The following is a 16,632-nucleotide window of genomic DNA, read 5'->3' as shown; positions in this document are numbered from 1 at the left end:
AATTTCATAAAAAAACAGTCTTATGAGCGTGTTGTTTGAAACATGACACTGTTTTATTCAATTAAAATCCTAAGTACGTCATTATTGTATTTTGCACATGCTCCTTGAAGCGTGTGCGCGCGCTAACTTCCGCGGGCTGGGCATGTGCACGACAAATGACATTTTCCACCCACACATGTAAGTACAACATACCATGCTATATAAATCAGCGTTTCAGAATTGCGTACAAAAGAATCCCAAGAAGTTTGAGACCACTCTTGGTAGGTTTTGACAGAGAGAGAGAGAGAGAGAAGACCAGAAAACAACTTTAGAAAATAAACTACCGCTAGACCACTGCAGAATATATATATCTACATATTATAAAAATAAGGGAAGACATTGCTGACAACACGTTACTGTTACCGAGTTTTTACGGTAAGTTGTTTTCTTTTTTTTTACATTTTCTCGTTGCGACACATACCAATGTCCCCTAAGCAAAACATATTTCCAAGTTTATGAAATAAACTAAATCAATAAGAACCAACTTCAAGACAACTATAAGTCAGAACTAAAAAGGAACGTATGAAAAATTAATAGAGTTAACTTTACGTAACATTGAGATTTACTGTTCACTGAATCTTGTTTCGCTATGCTTCTGTTTGAACAGAATCTAACTTCACACAAGTAAAAATACTGGTTTTTACCTACAAACACGTATTGTATTGGAATTTTATAGACGAATGTAATTAACAAAAAAATAACAACATACTATTTAAATAAACTATTCTCGGAAATTGCGACAATGTCCAAAAGAAAAATGAATTGTTTCGCCTTTGATAAAAGTTAACCTATATATAACTTTATGCTCTACAGAACAAAGGTATTTTTCTTTTTTGAAGATTTTTCCCATATGGTATTGTAAAATATTATTCTGTGGTAACTGGAGATTCGTGTAGCACGTGTAATAGCATTAATGGTTCAATCAACCAATTGTTTTGTTTTGTTTTTTACTTTTGCGTAAACCTACCAATGGCTATCTGCGCTAGCCGTCCCTAATTTAGCAGTGTTAGACTAGAGGGAAGGCAGCTCATCATCATCACCCACCGCCAACTCTTGGGCTACACTTTTACCAATGAATAGTAGGGGGGGTTGACCGTTGCATTATAATGCTCCCACGGCTGAAAGAGCGAGCATGTATAGTGTAACGGGGATTCGAACCCGCGAACCTCAGATTGCAAATTGAGCGGCCTAACCACATGACTAAATCAGCCAAAAGCGTACCATATATTGACTAAAACAACTCCAGTGGAATAGTGGTATGTCTGTAGATGTATAACGCTAAATATATGATTTCAATACCCATAGTTGGCATAGGAAAGATAGCCTATTATGTAGTTTCGTGCTTGACTGCATAAAAATTTATTATCTGAAATACGACAATATATATATATATATATATATATATATATTTTATAAGATATTTATCACTGGCACACATAAAAGCAATAACAAGGACTGCTATGCAATGTCATGTATTTAATGGTAATGGCTAGATAAGAGACTAAGAAATGATAAATGTTATAGCTCTATAACAAAATGATGTATGGTTGAAAAATTATAACATTAATATCATGGTAGTAAAAGACGCGAATATATCAGAATATATCATATAAATAAAATTGAAGAAGAAAATATAAACTTGTATAAAACCATTTAAAAAATCAAAAATGGCAACTAAAATGCTTTAAGACAAAGATGTAGTATGTTTTTGTATTGAAATTAGCAAGAAAAGTCTGTGTTTGGACCTAAGTTTCACCTTTATGCAATGTAAGGACGATTTGCAAAAACACCGATAAGAATGTTAAACAGTAGCTACGGTTACGTCTGGTATACGCGCTAGTGATAGATGAAATGAATTACTAAAATCAGAAGGAAAGTAACAAGAAGAAATATGTTCTTGCTAGGACTTAACAGTCTTGAATCTATAATGATTTCATTTAACAGTTATGACAAAAGGGTTAAGGCAGGTAAAGGAAGGTAGCTAGCCATCATCATTTACCGCTAACTCTTGGACGACTCTTTTAACTAACGAATAATTGAACTGACCGTCACTTTATAACCCCCAACGGCTGAAAAAGCGGACATGTTTGGTGGGACGATGATTCGAACACGTGACCCTTAGATGGCGAGATGAGTTCTTTAAGCACCTATCCATGCTAGGCCTTTGACAAAGAATTTCAAGGTTCCTTCTTTTATTTCCATTTCTCTAAAACACTAGAAAACAATTTAATTTTTCTTAAGTTAGCCCATCTTTCTGCTTTTGCAAGAATTATAGTTTATATACCCAGGAACACTATAAATAGCTAGTTTTGATGCATTCAGTAAATATCACGATTTTATAACATTATTGTCAGTCAAAAACTTTGTATCAACTTTTCGTTAATTTTCAACATCTGAAAGATTTGTTTGTTTTGAATTTCGCGCAAAGCTACTCGAGAGCTATCTGCGCTAGCCGTTCCTAATTTAGCAGTGTAAGACTAGAGGAAAGGCAGCTAGTCATCCCACCCACCGCCAACTCTTGGGCTACCATTTTACCAACGAATAGTTGGATTGGCCGTCACATTATAACACCTTCACGCCTGAAAGGGCGAGCATGTTTGGTTCGACCGGGATTCGAACCCGCGACCCTCAGATTACGAGTCGAACGCCTTAACCCACCTGGCTATGCCAGGCCTCATCTGCACGGTCATTTGTAATTTGTGGATATGGATATCTCATACTTTGATGACCACCATGTAATAAGTTAGGTACAATATATGTACTAATAATTCAGATACAATCCATATACTGACAGTTTCTCCTCCTAGTAAATAACTTACGCAGTTAAATAATAATTTGCATCTTACGCTTTAATTTAGAACTTTAAACGAAATCAACTCCGTATTAATTAACAGTATATGAGATTTGTATTGAAAATTAATTTAAATTATATCTAACAGAACACTTCCCTAGACACGAGTTTAAATTATTCTTTCCAGCACAGTGGAGCTATCATCAGATTTTACTCTATATAACTCGAAGTATGACAAAACCTATGAATTAAACTTTCTTTTCACTAACTATGATTGAGATGTTTAGTTCATAATAGTCAAAGCAGGGAAACGATTTTAGCTTGCTCCATGTAACACCTGAGTTTTAAGCAGAACTGACAACGATACTAATACTTTGCCTTTAACGTTAAATTAATATTTAATTTTTCGTCTACCACCTGGATTTACAAAGCTAGGGCATGCAGTAAAATTGTAAACTAATTTAAACATATTAACACTTGATTTGTGCAGTTAAATTTATAATAACATTTCATCCTTAAGAACGAGAAACATGAAATTACACTGGCTTTCAGTTTCCTCTTTTTACTTCGTTCTGTTTGATGTCAGTAGCATTTACGTCTCCTAGTGCTACAGGGCTGAATAAAAACAAGTGGCTCTCTCTGAAAAGTTGTTAAATTGTTATATCTTTTATTGGATAACAGAAAAATATGTAAAACTATATGTTTTTAGAACGCACTCTACGAGATCTGTTCAAATATCAGGTCATCCTTTATGTAACGTCCAATTTTGGGTCAGAAAAAGAGAAAGGATTTTGAACGCTTTTAATGTTATTTAATCAATAATGTATGTTCCATTATTATTAATTACTTCATGTCATCGATTCACAAGCTTCTGAATGCCACTTCTATAAAATTCTTGTTGTTTGGAAGGAAAAGAATGTAGAGAGAGTAGTTTTGATATCTTCATGTGTTCCAAGCTCTTTTCCATCAAGATAGTTCTGTAAACTTCAGAATAGATGATAATCAGATGGGGCAAGATCTGGAGAATAAGGAGGACGTGGAAGTTTTCCCAGTCTAGATCTTCAATCTTTGCAGATGTGATCCTTGCTGTATGTGGCCATGTATTATCCTGGTGTAACACGACACCTTTATGATTGATCAAAGCAGGCCTCTTTTCTTTCAGTGCAACATTCCAGCGCTCTAACTGTTGAGAATAGAAGTCTGATGTAATCGTTACATTGAGTAGCAACAACTCAAAGTGGATCACACCAACAATATCTCACTAAACGCTTAACAAGATTTTCCTAGGGTGGAGGTCCATTTTGGGCTGTGCTTCAGCCAGTGTATCTACACTGATCCATTGTCTGCGGCCCTTAACCTTTTTTATAAAATATCAATTTTTTCATCTTCAGTCACTAATCTGTCCAAAAAAGGTGAGTTACTTTACGAGAGTGCAGAGAAGTGCAAATGTCCACTTTTGCTCTTAGGTAGGTTTCTGTCAAATCATGAGGGACCCATTTTCTAAGTTTCTACACCTTTCCAAGTTGTTTCAGATGACGGTGAACTGTCGGATCGGTTGAATTAAGCTTCTTTGCTAGTTCTTCAAATATTACAGCACAATCTTCACCAAGTGCAGCCAGCAGCAAGTGATAATTAAACTCAACAGGATGATCTGAACGTGGCGCATCACTTAAGCTGTAGTCACCTGATATGAAATTCTGAAACCACCTTCGACATTTTCTTTTATTGAGAGACTCCGCACCATAAACACCTTGAATGTTTCGTGTAGTTTCTGCTGCACTATTGCCTTTTTAAAACTCATAAAGCGTTATATGCCTAATGTGTTCCTCAGACACATCCATCTTCATAAGGGTTTATTTGATTAATGATCTGAAAACAGTAGTGTTGGGTTAGTTTCTTTCATTTATATGAACATTTTTATACACGTCCTACTGCATATTTTAGTCACTAAGGTCTTCTACAAAGACAAAAATAATGATACATTTCTGTATTAAATATTCAGACATTACTTATGGGATGACCTGATATGATCTTAATTAAGTCCTATTTTTAACACTGGTTTTTTTAAATACCTCAAGTTTTCATGATTTTAGTTACATTTTATCCTAAAAAGTGTTGTGCACCTGCTGTAGTTTCTTAGATCTTGTTATTCCAATAAACCTACAAAATGAACAAGTTTCTCTGCAATAATCGAACAGGAAAATGAAACTCAAAATAACACAAACCAATTTCACAAGTTAATATTTAGTCGGCATTCTCTTGGATTTCAGTACTGGTTCACATCGACGTGGTACGCTGTCAATGAATTTGTGCAGATATTCCTGAGTGATTGACTGCTATCTTCTTTGAGTACTTCAGAAAGTTTATCTTTCGTGTTTGGCTTGAGAATCTTTCATTAATCGGTTTAATTCAGTCCCTAAATTTTTTATCTTATTGATATCAACTGATTGATCCAACCATTTCATAACATCACTTCTCTTATTTCTAAGCGAAACTTATGTAATCATTTCGTAGGCTAATTGGAACTAGAAGATCTAAGACACTACATTAGGTCCACAACACTTTTCATGAGAAATTATAACTAAAATCATGAAAAGTTCAGGTAGATACAAAAGTCAGTGCTAAAATTAGGACTTGAGATCATATTTGAACAGATCTCATCGAGTACGTTCTAAAAACATATAGTTTTACATATTTTTCTGGTTTCTAATAAAATATATAACAAAGTAGCAACACTTTCGGGAGGAGGGCTTTTTTGTCCACCCCTGTATATGTCCCGAGCTCAGAAGTTGAACTGATAAATAATTTCTTTTTATGTGGCCTCAGACTTATACGACTGAATCTTAATCAGCTTAGATGGAACAAAAATATTGTTTGAAGTTATATAAAGTTGGTGGAAAAAACAAGAGAATGTTGAAACACTGTTAGCAGTTTTCTTCAAAATAAGCATGTGCGTCATCGGTTAATTGCTATCAATAAATAACTTACTACTATAACAACGATTTTAAGCACGTACTGAACTTCGTGTTCTGGAAAACTGTGTGCAACGTTCTCTGGCTGGTCATTCAACTCCGATTTACTAATCCTATAATTCACTTGTTTTTATTATATACTTGTTAAAGCATCCATTATTTTTGTGACAATTGTTTTCGAAAGGTGAGAGTTTAGAAAGTTTTTGTACAAATTTCATGTGCGTAAGTATTTCTATCAAACAAAATCCTATCGCATTATAATGAAACTGTTAAGGATGAAAATAATCGTAAATTTAAGTGGTTTGAATGAACACCTATTCTGGCGTCAATATAGTCTTAACTTAATTCTCTGAAAGATTTTTTTTACAAGTAGTACAATGAACTGTCTCTGTTTATAGAGCCTCTAAGCTGACGTCTATTGAGCTATTGTCTAACGTAAACTTGTAAATGCCATATATTGAAGCGTAAGCTTTTATGAACTACATAAAACATTCTAGTACGTAAGGTTATGAGATGCTATAGTATGGAATGCATGTATTAATGACAAGATAAACCTGGAAAATCTGAGAAATGTCATGTATTTTTCTCTTTGTTTTTTATTGCTGTTGAAATATTAATCTAACTGATTGTTTTATACATCAATCTAAAGAGAATTGTAATTATGATTTTATCATGTATGTATGTTAATCGGAAGGAAGTGGCGCAGCATGGCCAGATGATTAGAGCGCTCGTCTCGTAACCTGAGGGTCGCGGGTTCGAATTCCCGTCGCACCAAACATGCTTACCCTTTCAGCCGTGGGAGCGTTACAAAGTTGTAGTCAATTCCATTATTAGTTGGTAAATAGTAGCCAAGGAGTTGGCAGTGAATGGTATAAACTAGCTGTCTTTCCTGTAGTCTATCACTTCAAAATTACGGACGACTAGCGCAGGTAATTCTAAAACAAACAAGTCATTTACTTTTTCTGAATATGATACACCACCCTAGAGATCATTTGCAAACACAGCGATATTTATTTTCGTCTCAAAATTTTGTATTAAAGTTTGTTTGAACCACAGAGAATTTCGTTTGTTTTGAATTTCGCTAGTCATCACCACCTACCACCAATTCTTGCACTACTCTTTTACCAACGAATAACGAGATTGACCGTAACATTTTAACGCCCCACGGCTGATAGGGCGAGCATGTTTGGTGCGATGGGGATTCAAACCCGCGACCCTCGGATTACGAGTCGAGTGCCTTAACCACCTGGCCATGCCGGGTCACCACTTGTTGCTTTTAAGAACTCTTTAATTGATATACTGGTTGACTTAAGGATTATCTACGCAGCACTGTTACACTGCTATAGAATAAAGTGAATCTATACGCAAAATTCAACATGATTTGAAAAGTACGAGTGTGGAAAATAATCAAGTATTACATTCTTTAACACAACATTCTTCCTGCAGTCTTTTAGCAATTTTCAAGAATTAGAAGAGTGTATAATAATAGTTTTCTAATCACATTATATTTGTCGTACACGCTGCCGATAACGCGTTTCGCTCAGTCCAGAGCTCTTCAAGCCGGTTGGAATAAACAAACACTGCAGTGGTCGGAACACTATTTATATAAGCCATTTGATGCCACAACAGTTGTTACGTTGTGTACGCCTTTTACAAACTGGCGAAGAAAAATTAAAATTATACATGTCTAATTCTGTAACCAAAAATTTGCTTATTAAAAACCGGTTTAATATAGCATATTCAAACTACGTAAGCTTCAAAAATGCATGATCCAAGTTTATCCATATGAATAAACTGTCCTTCTATTTAAAAAAAAAATGCCCCAACTTTCTTCAGAAATGTTTCTGTTTGTTAAAAAGTATCCTATCCATAAATCTTAGAGTAATCTTATTAAGACTCTAACCTTGAGGGCAAATAGCTGATCTAAGCATTGCAATGAAGCTGTAAATTCTAAATGCGCCTCAGTGCACTCAGGTATAGATTAGATAGGTTGAATAATACGAAATTGTTTTTCCCTAACCCTTACAATGAAATTAACATTAACAACTAAAAATTTGATACGTTTTCGATTTTTTTTCTTAATTTGAACTAGCACCGACACAAAAAGGAGGAAATGTTTGGGTTTAATTGTTCAGCGTTGATGAAACAGGTTTTGTTTTCTTTGTGAAACACCAGGTTTTGTATGAAGGTGTTTAGACTAAAATTACGTAAGTTTTTTTTTTCTTTTCTGATATCAATTTTTAACGGAATATTACGAAATGTACAGCTACAACGAAAACCTCATAAATAATTGTACACGTAAACACAACAATTATACTTTTATTTAGATTATATTATATACATAAATATCTTAAGTGTTATTGTTTTTTTGTATTAATCAATTTATACAGCATGAGTTTATAATTTATTGTACAAACCGAGTGTTAAAAACGTGAATCCAAGCTCACTTAATACCGAATTATCTGCTAGACAAATGTAAAAAGTTGATGTTTACAGAGCCTCCGGTTTGTTTTGAAATGTTAACATCGAACAACGAGTGAAATGAACTAAATTAACCTCGATTTTAGTTACTTTTGGTAAACTTTATGACTGAATGAAATCTAGACATTTTACTATTTATTATACTTTGTGTATTTTATGTGAGTGATTTGAAGAAATATTAAAATTGCCAAGATGATGTGATCCCAACTTTCGTTGCGTATTTTTAATGTACTCTTGTGCATCTAAAAATAGGGATTTAAAATGAAAATCTCAAATCGATGCAACTCTCTAACGGAAACAAAATAATTTCCCTCCCCCAGTGAAACATCGGTATGTCTGCGCTAAAATCCGGGCTTTGATACCTGTGGTGAGCAGAGCAGAGATAGCCCTTCGTGTAGTTTCGCACTTAGTTACAAACAAACAAATAAATACAAGATAATTTTGAGATGGCAGTAGCATAATAACGTGGCGAAATAATAGCAGAAATAATATTGTTGATGACTTGTTCAATGTATTTCTTTCTAATTCCATGCATTATTAAATAGCATTGCGAAGAAAACCATTTAATAGCCATTAATTAAAGAATAATATTAAAAAGGATATTACTTTCAAAGAAATGGAAGTATATTCAATGTTCACGGTAGCTATTGACAGAGAGCACCATCGTTAGGAACTTGCTCCATTTGTTTTGTTATTGAGCACAAACCAACACCATGGGGTAACTTTGCCATGCCCACCACAGCTATCGAAACACAGTTTTTACCATTATAAGCGCTCAGACTTACTGCTAGCTCCCCAGTGGTTCAGCGATACATGTGCAGGCTTACAACTCTAAAATATAATTTCGATACCCATATTACACAAACAACTCATTGTTTAGTTTTGTGCTTAGTTACAAATGAATTTGCCGCAGAGCCAATGGGAGGTGGGCTCTTTTATTTTATTTTTTTTTACACGAATGCTCTGTTGTTTAGTTTGATTTTTTACGAAACATATTTAAGTTAAATATTAAATGAGTGAAACTGTATAACTAACAAACTCATTTTGTTTTTCTAATACCGCTATACTAGCTTACCCACTTTTGGGTTGTTAAATTAATCACATTTGGTCCATACGGAGGTTTCGTAATTAAGTACAACGCTACACTGCGTTTTGCCCACAACGGGTATCAAGAAACCCGGTTTTCGAGCTAATGAGAAGGGATATATCAATACATAAGTGTACAACTTTAGTGTTTTTGTGTTCACCATAGTTTTATGTAATAGTAAACATATTTTCATGTTTTTACTTTTGTCAGTATTCAGCCTGAACTCCTAATATTATTACTGGATATGACTTCTTAGCTTGTTGCGCGAATAGAAGTATTACTTGTTGGAGCTTGGAAAGCAAAACCTTTCTACACAATACGACGAGAAAAACAGCTAGTTTAACTTAATTTTACCTAGACGTTATCAGAAATACTGAATCCCATTAAACTAGGCTTGCTGTCACCAGTGGCACAGCAGTTTGTCAGCGAATTTACAACGATAAACCAGTTTTCTATAAACGTAGTGGGCAGAGCACAGATAGCCTGTTGTATAGCTTTGTGCTTAATTCCAAACAATCAATAAATTAATCAAGACTGGCTGTTACGTGATAAGCATACTAAAATAACAAACACCAACAAATTCACATGCTGATTAGAAATAGAAAAGAAAACACCAGATAACCTGATTCTCACTGAGTTTTTCGTTATGCCATCATTTCTTTGCAGACAAATATAAAAGACCCTCCAATGATTTCTCCATATTCACAAAATCTATATTGCAACGCTTCATTCAGTGTCTACAATAATGCAGATACCAAACAGTATTTGATGAGTAAAAAAAATAACAACAGCTCCTGCTTTTACCATTTAAGAGCTGTTTCATACCAGTTAGGTTAAATAACTTGAAACCGATAAAACTCAGAATTTGTATGATGAATAAGTATCAGTTATAATTCTTATAATAAAAGAACTGACCATGACCTTTGAGCCTTGTGTTATTTGAAACAGATTTAATATTCTACATTTATTTTAGTGCCTACGTTTGTTTGTTTGTTTTTGTGCGTGTGATATATATTGTTGGATATGTATTGCGCAAGTCCTGCTTGTTCTCTAAACTTGTAGATTTTCAAGAGAAAGAATCAACAACATGTTGTTTACGAAAATACTAGCGTGTTTTTGAACATTGTTGAACGTTCGAGAATCTCGCCTAAAACTATATAAACTAATGCGCAAAGAGATATTATTATTTTATCAGGCACAGTGAGTATACTGTAAGCCTTGGAAAATATAATTGCGATTAAGGCTTATAAATTAGAAAACTACAGAATTTGACCATTAACATTTATAGATTTCGAACAATACAATTTGTTCAACTTTAGTTAATTAACTTCGGACGTTATTATTTCTACAAGGACATTAAATACCATCATCGGTAAAAGTAAGCTGTGTAAAGCCAATTAAGCTAGCTGGTTTCCACGAGACGCGTAACAATATCAACTCAGAATTAATTTGCTTGTCATGGATCTGAATCGTCGATAAATTATTAAGCTCTATATCAGGTAGAAAACTGAGTATTGCTTTAGAACTCTTGTATACATAGCAATATTTTAATAACTATTTGCAATATCTATTATTATAAATTATATTGTTGTTTGTACATTAAAATTATTTATGTTAAGAAAGAAAATTGTGTTCCTCAGTATTGTTGATAAAAATAAATTTGATACATGTTGATATTCAATTATAAATTAAAATTAAATTTTCCGGTTATTTGAAATCGTAATACGTAACGTATGGAACATAATAAATCGAAGAGTTATTTGAAATAAATTATAATACCTAACATATTTTATTAAGGCTATGGGTTAAAATAAAAATAAAATGAAAGACCTCGCCTGATTGTCTAATTCACCAAACCGTAGTAGCAAACAAAATGGAAATACGTGTCATTGTATGTGATAGAGTTCAACAAGTATCTGCTTTCCTAATTTGATTATTACTTATCCTAATACGTGTTAATAATGGTTATTTGTATTTTATAACCATCTCTAAAAAGCCTGAAAATTCTGCTTATTGAAGATATTTTCCAAATGCGAAATGGTCTGTGGTTAAAATTTTTATTAATTAATTTATATATTTATATTGAATTCGGCATTGCTTTAGTTTGCTTTACAATAATTTTCGTTGCAGGTTACTGAAATATATATTTTAAATGAATTCTAATGCAAGACAATAGGCCACATTTGTCCCAAAGACATGCACGTTCACATCAAGACTGGTAAAACAACAATGCATATACTTTTGTGTATCATTATACAAGTTTAAATACTTATAAAAAACAAAGCAAGTTTACGAATGAATATTACCACGATAACATATTAAGGATTTTGATTATTCTAAGCCGGGAGTAGCTACCGGTGGAAAACAGTCCACGACTTACAATGTTCTTAAAGTCCTTTGTTAATCGATAACCTGCTGGTGGTTTGTTTGTTTCAGAATTAGATTCTTTGCGCAAAGACACACAAAGAGCTGTCTCCAAATAACCGTAGATAATATTTAATTGATGAAAGGTAGCTATTCAGTAGCATTTAACGATACCTCTTACCTGAGTTAATATTGGGATTTGATTACCACCTCAGAGAGTATCTACGGCTCCTTGGCAGGGAACGCATTTATGTGTCAGTAAACTATGAATCATTGACTTTGGGTCTCACAAGCCAAGCGAGCTTAGTCACTTTAAAATACACTGCTTTCCTGTTTGTTATTATTATCTTTATAATACTTTAAAATTGGAGATATATACACACAAACCCAACCATTTGATGTTTAAAAGAAAAAGATAAATTATATCACTCATAGTTGTCACACTATCAGGTATCATTCGTGATGACGAGAAACCCACTTGAAGTAAAAATTATCTTAAGACGACTGGTATGAGTATTAAAACTTTTATTAAAGTAAAGTACAGAACAACGTTTCGACCTTCTTAGGTCATATTTAGGTTGACAAAGAGAGAGTTTGCAACTGACCGTTGCTGGGCACATGTCTTAGGGATGAGGTTTTAAACGGGTACGGGATTGTAGGGTTCGTTGCAGTTACATGATGGGTTAGGAATTAGTATAGGTATAAAGGTGTTTCTTTATATTGGTTTTAATTGTTGTATAAGTAAGGGCTTGTTTGATTTTGCGTTTGTTTATGTTTATTTCTCTACTTAGTATCTAGGTGTTTTCTATAGTTATGTTGTGTTTATTTGATTTGCAGTGTTCAAAAACATGTTAAGGTGTTTTTGTTTCTTTGAATCTGGTTTCCTTTTTTCTGCTTGTTTCTCCAATATAGAAGTCGTGGGAGACGTAGTTTATAAATAATGTTGGTATTGTGTTTATCATTGTAGATTTGTACTTGTTTTTTGAATTAATTTGGTGTTTACTAGAATATTGTGTTTTGTTATAAGTTTTTGTTTTCCAAGTGTTGGTTATTTTTTACCTGATGTCGATAATATATAGTATGCAGTAGTATAAGGTTTTGCAGTTTGTTATATCTTGGGATTTATTGTTGTTCGTTTGTTGTTGATTGTGTCGTTGATTTAGATGTGTGTGTATAATTTGTTCAACGGTTTTTGTAGGAAATTTGTTGATGTTGGTAAGGTATTGTTTTATTTTTTGATTTCATCGTTAATTTTATCGGGTGAACGTAGTTTTATGGCTTTGTTTATTTGATATCTTAATATGTTAAGTTTTTGTTTTGTTTTATGTGCTGAGTCCAATATGGGTGATTTTTCTGTTTTGAATTTTGTATCGGTTTTGTGATCTTCAGGTTAAGGAATGCTATTTGGTTAGTTTTTCTTTTCTTTTCACAGGTGATCTTAATGTTGGGTGATGCGGTCCTGCGTAGTTAAGGATAAAGATTTTCTGAGATTGTATTAATCAAGCACACCACAACTATACGGCATCCCCAAACCTCACTAACCCGATTGTTTACTACGACCCATAATGTCGTTTAACTACAACTTTGATAAATATATAGTGTGGGCTTTTCTAAATATGTTACATCAGCTGGCTCGTTCATCAAAGACTCTTTTAACTTTAAATCTATTCTTAATCAACTAAATCATAAAGCCTTAATGGTCAGTTACGATGTAATTTCCCTCTTCACAGAAGTCCAAACCACTGAAGCTTGCAAGACAGCTTTAGAACTTTATATTGAAGACCCCAACCCATTGATGCACATCCCAGTAATCAATTAGCAACTCTTATGGAATTCAGTAACACCAAAACTAACTTTAGGTTTAATGACCAAAACTACCTACAAATAAATGGTCTAAGTATGGGCAATCCCGTATCACCAGTTCTAGCCAACATTTCTGTGACATAGATTAAATCTGAAACGATCAATTCAATTTTACACCTACCACTATGCTGGTATAGATATGTTTATGGTAAAATTCTGGATTCACATCTGCAGATTTTTTTTAAACCACGTTAACTCTAAACTCCCCAACATTAAGTTCACCTGTGAACAGGGAAAAAACTAACCAAATAGCATTTCTCAACCTCAAGATTACTAGAACCGATACACAATTCAAAACAGAAATCTGCAGAAAAATCACCTATACTGGACTATACATTCCCTGGGACTTAGCACATCAATCAAAATAAGCACAGCCAAAAAACTATGTTCACCCGATAAAATTAACGATGAAATCAACAAATTAAAACAACACTTCATCAGCATCAACAAATTTTCTCAAAAAACTGTGGAAAAAATTATACACACACACGTAGATCAACAATACAATCAACAACAAACAAACAACAAATCCCAAGATATAACAAATTACAAAATCTTACACTGCTGCATACCATATGTTCCCGACATCGATGAAAAAAATAACCAGCATTTGGAAAAAAAAATTATAACAAAACACAATATTTTAGTAAACACCAAATTAATTCTAAAACCAGGTACAAAACTTAAATCCATACTACAGGGTGGCCCGTAAGTCCCTACCCATCCATATATTTTATGTATCCAGTGTATCTGTGTGCTGTCCCTCATTCTCGCTGCATAATATTATGCGACGCCATCTTCTGTGAGACATTCTCCTCAACATAGCAGGTGTTATTGTTCCAAATGCCGCGGTAACAGCTGCTTTCAACTCATCATTAGTATTATAACGTTGTTTAGACACAATGTGGATGGGTAGGGACTTACGGGCCACCCTGTATGTAAAAACTACATTGACAAAGATAACACCAACAGTGTTTATAAAGTACAATGCAACACTCTGCCACGACTTCTATCTTAGAGAAACAAGCAGAAAAATGGAAACCAGATTTAAAAAACAAAAACACCTTCACACGTTTCTAAACACTGCAAATCAAATAAACACAACACAACCATAGAAAACACCCAGATACTGAGTAGGGAAACAAATACAAATAACTGCAAAATCAAAGAAGCCCTACTTATACAACAACTAAAACCAAAATTAAACCAATATAAAGGAACACCTTTATACCTATTCTAACTAATAACTTAACATCTAACTGCAATGCCCCTATAATATTGTACCCATTTACACTCTAGTCCCTAAGGCATGTGCCTGCAACGGTCATTTGCACACGCTCTCTTTGTCAACCTGAAGATGACCTAAGATTTTACACAGCTTGTTTACCAACACTTTAAACTCAGGCTCATAAAGAGCCCTGAATAAAATGCTGTTTGTTGTAATAGAAAATTATGGAAGATTATTTGATGTAACAATGACTGTTGAAAAGTGTTATAATGGGTGTTGATAAATTGTTATTTGTGGTGTAATAATGGACGTTGATATGTTGTTACTTGGAATTATAATGAGAGTTGATAAATTGTTGTTGGTGTTGATAAAGGGACATTGATAAATGCCATTTGAGTGTTGCTAAATTATTACTTGGAGTTATACCGAGCACTGATAAGTTATTTGTTGTAATAATAAATGTTGATAAATTGTAATTTTGTTTGTTTGTAATTAAGCACAAAAGTACACAATGGACTAGCTGTTCTCTGCCCAGCGCAGGCATCAAAACCCGATTTCTAGCATTGTGAGTCCACAGACATACTTCTATACGACGTAACTGGGTATGATAAAAAGTGTTTAAATTGTAATTTCGTGTGACAATAAGCGTTGATAAACTGTTATTTGGTGTGTAATAATGGGCGTTGATGAATTTTACTTAATGAGAGTTGATAAACTGTTATTTGGTGTGTAATAATGGGCGTTGATGAATTATTACTTAATGAGAGTTGATAAACTGTTATTTGGTGTGTAATAATGGGCGTTGATGAATTTTTACTTAATGAGAGTTGATAAACTGTTATTTGGTATGTAATAATGGGCGATGATGAATTTTAACTTGGAGTTATAATGAATGTTGATAAATTGTTATTTGGTGTGATAAAAATGTGGATAAATTGCTACTTGGTCTGAAGAAAAGCATGGAGGGTCTGTTATTTAGTCTCATAAAAGGACTAAATAGGCTGATATTTGGTGTTACGAGGTCGTGAATCGATTCTTATTACTGTGATAAAGAGTATGAAAACGTGTCATTTTGTAATAATAAAAGGCGTAGAATGTGTATTATTTATTGTCATTAAGAAAGCGGATACAATGTTATGACAAAATACTTGAATAAACAGTTTTGATACACATAGGAAAGTATAAGTAAGCTGTTACTTAGTGTGGTAAAGGGCTGCTGTTTGTTCTAATATTCAGTGTGGCTAAGCTACTATTTAACTACATAAATAACATGAATAACTGTTATTTATATTGTAATATTTTGGACATATATCAATTTAACTTTTATTTCCTTAGGAAGTACAAGTTGACATTTTTGTTTTTGAAACTAATCCTTTTAAGGAAAATAAATATTTTCTATGATTATCGGTGATTTATTTTCCGGAAAGATCAGCCGTTTCTTTAATCTGTATAAATAACTTTATATGACTGACATTCCGCAAGCCATTCAGATGAACTGTGAGAACACATCAACAGGTGAGATTCCTTATATTTTGAATGAAGGTTTTCTTTTTTATTATATTTTACGAAAAGATAACTTAAGATATTTTACTGTCGTTTTAACGTTAAAATTATTTCGTTGCAGTATTCATGTTTAAAATTGTGTAACTTTAACGAAACCTCACAGTCAAACTTAATAAACCGCATAAAAAGTAAATATATTGCGACATGGTACAGTCTATATGCACACTTTTACATATTGTGTATTACGTAAATATATCACAACTAATAGTAATAATAATCCACGCGTTATAAAAGTTAGATTAAT

At 33.4% G+C, this 16,632-nt stretch overlaps 1 protein-coding gene across 1 annotated transcript in view; it reads left to right on the top strand.

Moving 5' to 3' along the window:
• Positions 1–225: 225 nt before the first annotated feature.
• LOC143226008 (insulin-like) overlaps positions 226–16,632 on the top strand; it is a 35,118-nt gene continuing 18,711 nt past the window's right edge. The window contains exon 1 of the mRNA XM_076456365.1: positions 226–414. The gene's annotated coding sequence lies outside the window, so the exon portion shown is untranslated. The remainder of the gene's footprint in view (positions 415–16,632) is intronic.

The sequence above is a fragment of the Tachypleus tridentatus genome, chromosome 9 (genome assembly GCF_004210375.1).
Source record: "Tachypleus tridentatus isolate NWPU-2018 chromosome 9, ASM421037v1, whole genome shotgun sequence".
Taxonomy (NCBI): Eukaryota; Metazoa; Arthropoda; class Merostomata; order Xiphosura; family Limulidae; genus Tachypleus; species Tachypleus tridentatus.
Note: the sequence above shows the minus strand (reverse complement) of the source record. Positions and strands in the feature narration are given on the sequence as shown.